We start from the raw sequence: 8,849 nt of genomic DNA on the forward strand, positions 1-8,849 counted from the left end.
TGCTTTCGCGCAGAAGAATCTTGAGAAAGCCGCCGTAAGTAACAAAACTTATTATGACTTGAAAACTACCAAAAAGGAATATGAGGTAGGAGATAGAGTGTATCTCTATAACTTTGCCCGGGATCGGGTAAAAGAAAGAAAATTTTTCCCATCATGGAAAGGTCCGTATGATGTAATTGAGAAAATATCACCTATAGTTTATAAGGTGAAAATTAATACCAAAGATGGGTTCATCGAGAAATGGGTCCATGTAAATCAATTACGAGTATGTCATCCGAGATCACAACTGAGAATCATAGAAGATGACGCTGAATAAGAGAATGAATAAGAATTGCGTTAATCTGATTTCTCTCAGTTCACAGATGTTCCGATTCTGGTGTTTCCTTGCAAAGCATTTTTACATAGCAACGCCAGGGAAACTGTATATCTCGAAAGATTAAAGAATATCTATTCATACTTTCATTTTCTTTTATAAAAAAAGGACGGGCGGAACCAGACGTGATTCATGGCGATGATGTTGACAACAAAGTTACAGATATGGTGCGGATGGTGTTGATCCGAGAGGTCCAATTGAAGACGGAACTAATCATCAACCCGAATCTACAGCCGTGTTTCAGATGTCCCAAGATTGGGAATGATGGCAAAGAAGATTTTTACTTCAAGAATCTTTGCGAAATTGGATCCAAGGACATTCATTGGATGAAGATACCGGATATCACCATTTTAGCTTGGGAAAGGAACCAAATTGGTACATTATGCATGGGGACAAAGTCACAGCAATAATGGCATGATTGGTGCCAAGTTTTGCATATTCTTACATGCTAAAACCATTGGACACAGGGTCTCTGTGACAATATACTTTTCCGGGATTGACTATATGATGCGACGGATAAAATATTGATGAACATGAAAATTCTTCCGACCTTCTCCCAGTTGGGTCTTAAGGGGATCCTTGACTAACGTGGGAAGAAGGGGGGGGGGGATTTGTCAGAACTATTGGGTATAAATAAAGTCCATAAGTATAAGGCCTATATAAGATGTATTAGACATGTGCTGAGTTTTGATGATTTTCAGTGTATAGAAAGACTCTAATCTTTCTTTGGGGTTTTTATATTAAGCAATGTATGAGTGGATTGATTTTTATATCATCAATTTAAATACGTGTGTTGTACTGTATATATATAAGAGTGTGGTCCTTATAGATATATTCAGTTTTAAGGTAAGAATTGAGGTACACATTTCTATGTCATTTTTAGAATCTCTCCCAGAAGCAAATTAATGATTTCTTTCCTTAAGGTTTTCTTGTATGGAGAAATGTGGACACAGGTGATCATAAACAAACCTTGTCTTTTCCCCAGAACAATGACTTGAGTATGGTCATGTGTATCTTGATTTAATTAGGTCTGGTCAAAAGATTAAGGGATATGGGAGGTGTTTGACCAGATACAAAAGTCATTGTCTATTCAAGATCTCCTCAAGGTTTTGTCTGAAACCTTAGTTAAAATGTATCGCTAGTATATGAAGAAGAGAATATATAGAAAATATAAATGGATGCCTCGATTTTTGTATGGAGTACTAGTGCCATCTAGTGTTAGGGTAACCTAAAGATCTAGGGTGTATTTTCCCTAGAGGGAGGTTCTATTAGTTATAAGTGAGGTCACTAGTTAATGATAAAACTTGGCCAAGCCCTTTCTAAGATATGATAAAAAGATGGTCTTGGCTGACAGAAGGGATCGGTCTATCTCTCTCTCTGACTATCATCATCAATGGACGATCATCAAGGGACGATCATCAAGGGAAAAGACCAGATCCAGCCCTGACCACCTTTTCAGTCATTGGAGGCAGCCATCTTAGAACCATTGAAACTGATTTCTGCTAGCTGACATTTTGGTATAGTATAACCTTACCTATATTTCATAGGATAATTAAGTAACATAATACATATCTACATATATATATATATATATATATATATATATATATATATATTCAATTAACCATACCTTGTGTATAGTATCTGTTTTGGAATAAGATTGGGGTGTACCTGCAGCATCATCCTGAAAATTAATCCAATACAGGGAGATTAAAAATATACTGGTGAAAACACGGTATTATCTCCAAGGGACTGAATTCAGTTCTAGACCGGTACGGTTGATTATATATATATATATATATATATATATATATATAAATATATGTATAGGTAAAAGATAAACCAGATTTGGGTTTAATCGGACATTTGTCGGCTGAGAGAAATCAAGTATTAAATTGATTTAAAATTGAGGGGTATCATTATAAGAAGGCATAATTGTGTATATATATATATATATATATATATATATTCTCAATTATTCTTGACTTTCTCACTATTTTGCATATCATTGATGGAATTTTATTATCACCAATTTTATTATATATATTATTTTGTACTAAAAATTGTATTAATAAATTACATATATATTTTGTCTGTAACTGCATTTTGTCTTCAATTCAACGCAGATCATGAGCTTGTTTTAGCTTGATATTTATGATAATAAATTATAATCTCCTTCATTACAGATTTTAATTTATTCACATAAATAATATAGACTGTCAATCGGAGACAGCATAAATATTCTGACACTTTCCTACAGATAATGATTGCAAGGGAACACAAAATTGCACTTTTTAGGGCTCGTGCAGGATATGAATCTGGGACCGCTCACACCGAAAGTAAAAAATCGCACCTCTAGAGCAACTACCCTACTTTCCCTCACTTTCTCCAGGCGGGTAAGATTTTCTCTCTTTTGTAAACCTCCAAATTCCACAGGGTGGCTTATTATGGAAAAAACTAACAATAGGTGTATTAGGGTGTTTCATTTTTCCAAGGATGTGATTTTCATATGACTTTGCTTACGCCCGAGTCTCAGTGATGTAAAAGATATATATGCCAAATTTCAAGAAAATTGGATAATGTTTAGGGGTTGCACATATTGATCCCTTTTATTACTACTCTCACTCCTGTACCTAGGCGGTTGGTCTAAAAACGACTTCAGTTTCAGAGTCCCAGGGGCTCTGTATCAAGCAAGGTGGAAGGAAAAGGCAATATATGCACTTAAAATTGTCCTCTTCACTAAACAGTTGAATATTCCTCAACGAGAATTGAAAGGAATGAAACGGGTTGCACATTTTGTCAGGCTCATATTTGTTCGCTTTTTGCACCAGGCAATTGTAAGTCGATGGGCTCCAAAGAATTATTTGGATATGCTACAGCTTCTGAGCACTTACCCAGATGTAGATGTAAAAAAAAGTGCGCTCATAGTTGCTAAGAGACACATTTGGTTTTGCCTATCATACCACCTATTAATCTTAGTGTCGAGTTTTAATATTATTTTAAGCTTGGGATTTCTAGTGTTCCCAATAAAAGTAATTAACATTGAAAAATCATATTTTTTAAATACTTTTACAATACTGATCAAAGTGTGCAACCTCTAAATATTATACAATCTTCTTGAAATTTGGCAAATATATCTTTTACATCACTGAGACTCGGCGCGTAAGCAAAGTCTGCAAAAAGTTTATATTTTATTTTCTTTTCATTACAAAATGAAACACCCTAAGGTGTATATGGGGTATGATTCTCGCTCAGGGTGCGAGCAAAGAGCCAAAGACAGCACTTGAAGTTTTTAATATCTTTCCGAGTTTCACCACTCAAAATTGGCTGACATGTGCAGCGCTTGCTTGGTACATACCAAACCAATTACCTAAGAGAAGAATCACAAGTGAACCGCAAGAGGGGATTTCAATAGAAGGGGTTCGAGTGGGATTTGCAGTCGGGACCTCTCATACCCTTAGAACGAATCAGAATCATACCCATAGACCAACGAGCCTTGCTCTGCTTATCCGCTTGAGGGACATAAGGTTTTCTTTCATGTGTCAACATGCAAATGCCAAAAGGGGAAGGCTTATTTGTTTTAAAATAGTTTTTATTTATTTTACAACAATAAGGACGTACAATCTTTACTTGCCCTACAAGGGCGCCAATATAAGGATGCATCTGATATAGTACAATCAAATAAGAAAAATCAGATCTCAGAAAAACAGACAAAAAGAGGAGAGGGGCATAGGAAGGTCCGAGGGAAGGAAAAGGATGGGGGTGGGGGGGGGAAGCTTCCATTTTGTTTCCTAATGGTAGGACTTGTTCCAAAGAGTTAATGCAATGATACCTTTGATGTTCACGAGAACCATAAAGCTATGCCCTTCAGTTCGGAAAGCCCCTATAATTCTTCCAAGGTTGCCAAATCGCCTCAAATCTGTGTGGTGTTCGGGCTTCCCAGTGAGCTATCTGCTCAAGGCGGTACAGTTGATCGCACCTATTGATCCACTGTTTTATTGGGGGTATCTCAGTCTTTTTCCAGTAAACTGCAATGAGTATTCTGGAAGCTGCCAGTAAAATCTGACTCAACTTTTGCGTATCTCTAGGGCACCTGAGATCCCCGAACACCCCAAAGAGACACACCTTCGGAGTGGCTGGAAATGGCATCTTACAGATCTCAGATAAGACCTTACATATCTTACGCCAGTAGGAAGTAATCTTAGTGCAATTCCACCATAAATGGATGTGAGTTCCTACTTCCTGTTCACATCTCCAACAGTTTGGGCTGCATTCAGGGAACATGCGGATAATTCTTTGTGGTGTATAGTACCACTGAGTAAGTACTTTATAGCTATTCTCTTGTAGTTTGACACACCTGGACACCCCATGAGGAGCCTTCAAAACACTAAGTATTTCCTTCGCTGAAAACTGAATACTCAACTCGCTCTCCCATTTTGATATGAAAGGAAATTTGTCTGGGCGCGATAGGGCCAAAAGCAGGCTATATAGTTTAGATACCTTACCCTTTGATTCTTTTACCTGCAGAGCCATTTTTAAAAAAATGGATTTTTCTTAAGGTACACTAAGACTTTTAAGGTGGGACTTCATAGAGTGAATAAAATGTGCTTTTTGGAAGTTTGAAAGGCATGCTACCGTAGGCTGTTTCCCCAGATCTTCGAAAGTTGGAACATCATTATCTGGGCATAGCGCTAAAACCGGAGTGGTAATAGCTTTGGCTCTGTCCGATATGGTTTCCCAGAACTGGGATGAGGAGTGGCAAAGTACATCTTGAACCTGCATTAGGGCGACATAATTAGTTAATAAATGCTTTTTCCATTTAGAGTCTTTCCACATGTCCAAAGCAGGGGCGTAGCTATAGGGGGTGCAGAGGTAGCAGTCGCTACCGGGCCCAGGAGCATGAGGGGGCCCAAAGACCCTTGTGCTGCATAAGAAGACACACAAAGCACTGAGGGATGGGGGGCCCAAGCCTAACTCTTGCACCAGGGCCCATGAGCCTTTAGCTACGCCCCTGGTCCAAAGCATACTTAATGATGATGCTACATGTTTGTAATTTAGCGTGTTTTGGAGATTGGTCCAAGAAAATGAGGGAGTGAAGTGGGAGATTTAACATATTATCTTCTGTAAGTAGGTCTAACCATTCAGTGTAGGGTCTCAACCATTCTAGGCATCTTAGTGCAATTACTGCTTTAATTGCACCCATTCCTAGGGTGTTGCACCATAAGAGTGAGAGGTAGCCTAGATCTCTTCCCACCCCAGAGGAATTTAGACAAAATTCCCTGCAGTTTCATAAAATAAGCCTTTGGGATTGGGATCGGCAATGCTTGTAGATAGTAAAGAACAGTGGGCAGCAGTATTGTTTTAATCAGTGTTCTTCGCCCGAACCATGAAATAAATGGAATATCCCAAGAACCCAACATATCCTCCAACCGTTTTGGCAGTGGCTGGAAGTTGTCCCGAAACAGGTTTGAGAAGTCCGGGGTCAAAGTTATCCCTAAGAATACTATGGATTCATTAGTCCACTGAAACGGGGTGGTTTTTTGTAAGGAGGCCTTAGTTTTCGCCCTCAGGGTCACATTAAGAACTGTGGATTTAGATAAGTTCACAGAAAAATTAGATAGCAAGTGGTAGGTTTGAAGAGTAGACATAATTGCCGGAAAGGCTCGGACTGGATTGGTGATGAGTAAGAGTACATCATCAGCAAAGGCAGCTGATTGGTGGATAACCGACCCCACTTTCCTTCCTTCTATTTCAGCATTTTGTCTGAATGATTGAAGAAGCGTTTCTATAACCAATACAAACAGTAATGGAGAAAGGGGGCATCCTTGGCGTGTGCTGTTAGAGATTGCGAATACAGGAGATAGGGTACCATTCACCAGGATGCGCGCTGTGGGATTATAGTACATTGCCATAACCCCACGTATGAATGTATCTGGGATTCCATATTTTAACAACGTTTGAGTCATAAAGAGCCAATCCACCCTATCAAACGCTTTCTCAGCCTCCATACTTAAAATAACTAATGGCGAATTGGATTTGGTAGCTAGTTGTATAAGATTTATGACCCTGACTATGTTGTTTTTCCCTTCCCTCCCAGGTATAAAACCTACCTGCTCAGCCGAGATAAGATCCGGTAAGTAGAGTTTTAATCTGTTAGCAAGCATTTTTGCATACAATTTCAGGTCATTATTGAGGAGCGAAATTGGCCTGTTATTGGAGCAAAGAGAGTGGTCCTTGTTAGGTTTAGGGATGATGGATATTTGCGCAGACAACATATCTCTGGTGAATGGTTTCCCCTCCCCTGCTTCGTTGCAAACAAGTCTTCCTTAAAAGAGGAGTAGTAAAAAACTGATAGGCCATCTGGCCCAGGACTCAATGGAGAATTCTTAGGGCCATGTTCAATTCAGCTAAAGTGTAAGGGGAGGATAATTTAGCAGTTTGTTCTTTAGTTAAAGTAGGGAGTTTAGGAGTATCTAACCAATTTTGAATGAGTAATTTTTTCTCACTAGTTTGGGACGGGGACGGGGGTTGGATTAGCTTGTAAGTTATATAACTCACTATAGTATTTGCAGAACTGTTCAGCAATCAATTCCGTTTTATAGACTTCCTGCAAGTTCTGGGATTTTATATGGGAAATGTAGGACTTCATTTTACGTTTTTTTATTTGAGACATAAGGACTTTTGTGGCCTTATTTTCATGCGCATAATATTTATATTGAGTGGACAGGAACAGCTTTGCAGTGTTAGCATTCAATATATTTTTTAATTCTGACCTTAGGGTGTCCAGGTGTGCCAAAGTATCTTCTTTTAATGTACGCCTATGTTGCGACTCCAATCTGGAGATAGCTAAGATAGCTAAGGTGAGTTCCTGTATTCTCATTAGTTTTTGTTTTTTCACTTGGGCTCCCAAGGCAATCAGGTGACCCCTTATAACAGATTTATGGGCATCCCATAATATCGCTTGGGATATATCTGCTGAATCATTCAAGGTGAAATATTCCTCTATCAGATCTGCTAATTTTGGGATACTGGTGCTATTCAATAATGTTTCATTTAATCTCCACCTATATTCCGTTTTGGGCATGTTGGGGATGGAACATGCGAGGAAAACTGGGGCATGATCTGATAGAAGAATATTCCCAATCCTGGACGAGGCACAGTATTGGAGTGCTTGCGTACTGATGAAGATATAATCTAACCTCTGGTAAGAGCGGTGAGCAGAAGAAAAATAGGTATAGTCCTTCTCATTTGCATGCATCACTCTCCAGACGTCTATCAGTCCCTGTTGAGAAAGTGCTTTCCGTATCTTACAAAGCGATATTTTTGACATGGATGAAGATCCAGTGGATGAATCCAGGTTGGGAACTAATGCGATATTAAAGTCACCTAGAACGACAATGCCTTCAGCAAAATTCTCAAGTTTTATTATGTTATCTAAAAACCATGTAGTTTGCGCAGTGTTAGGTATATATATGTTACAGAAAGTGAATAATTGGGGACCTATCAATCCCTTCACAAATATATATCTCCCATCCCCGTCCACCAAAGTGTCTTGAAGGATAAACGGAGTGTTTTTATGGATGGCAATGCTGACCCCCTTGGTGGCCGAGGATGGAGAAGTGCTATGAAACCATTGGCTATAAAGCAAATGAGACAGCTTAGGGACATGGTTTGAGCGAAAATGAGTTTCTTGTAGCAGAGCCAAGTGTACTCTCATTTTATGTAGGTACTGACATACTTGGCTTCTTTTAGAGGGTGCATTTAATCCCCTAACATTGTACGTACATATCTGTAGGCTAGCCATACACATTTGCGTTTAGGTCGCGAACCTTCGACCCTACCTGAGTCCAGTACCAGTATCGCGTGCAACAATAGGAGGGGGGAAGGAAAGGAGAAGGGTAAAGGAGGGAGGACCTATAACAAAAAAAATAGAAAAAACAGTAGTAAAAGTTAGTTACAATATAACAACTAACATGGAGTCTCCATATACGAGACATTTGAGTTTGGGAGTGGGTCTACTGTGGGTGGACCGAGTCCCACTTGAGCCAGCTGTCAAGGGAAATATAGCCAACTGATTAGATAAACCTAGGAAACCTTGGTAATATACTGGAGTGATTTGCTATGAACATTTGTAATAATTTCTTTTGCCACTAGGTGTCAACCTTTGATCATAAGGCAGCATACCACAATTTTTAACCAATGCAATTCCACACAGATTAAAACTCACAATCCGTTAAAGAAACATTAACCGTTGAGGAGAGCGAGAGTTGCAAAAGCCTTTTAGAACAGTTAAATATATATAACTTAGGCTAGAGATAGAGGTAAATCAAGTATAGTGGCACAGAAACCTCCTATAATCGAACTTATCAGCAACAAGACATAGGTTTCTATTGCTCACTTAACAAGAGAAAATGTGACCTAACATATTTAGGTCACCAGAGATATTTTGTGCAGACGGCATTCCAGAACCGTCCCA

Source organism: Bufo bufo, chromosome 6 (genome assembly GCF_905171765.1).
Source record: "Bufo bufo chromosome 6, aBufBuf1.1, whole genome shotgun sequence".
Classification (NCBI taxonomy): domain Eukaryota; kingdom Metazoa; phylum Chordata; class Amphibia; order Anura; family Bufonidae; genus Bufo; species Bufo bufo.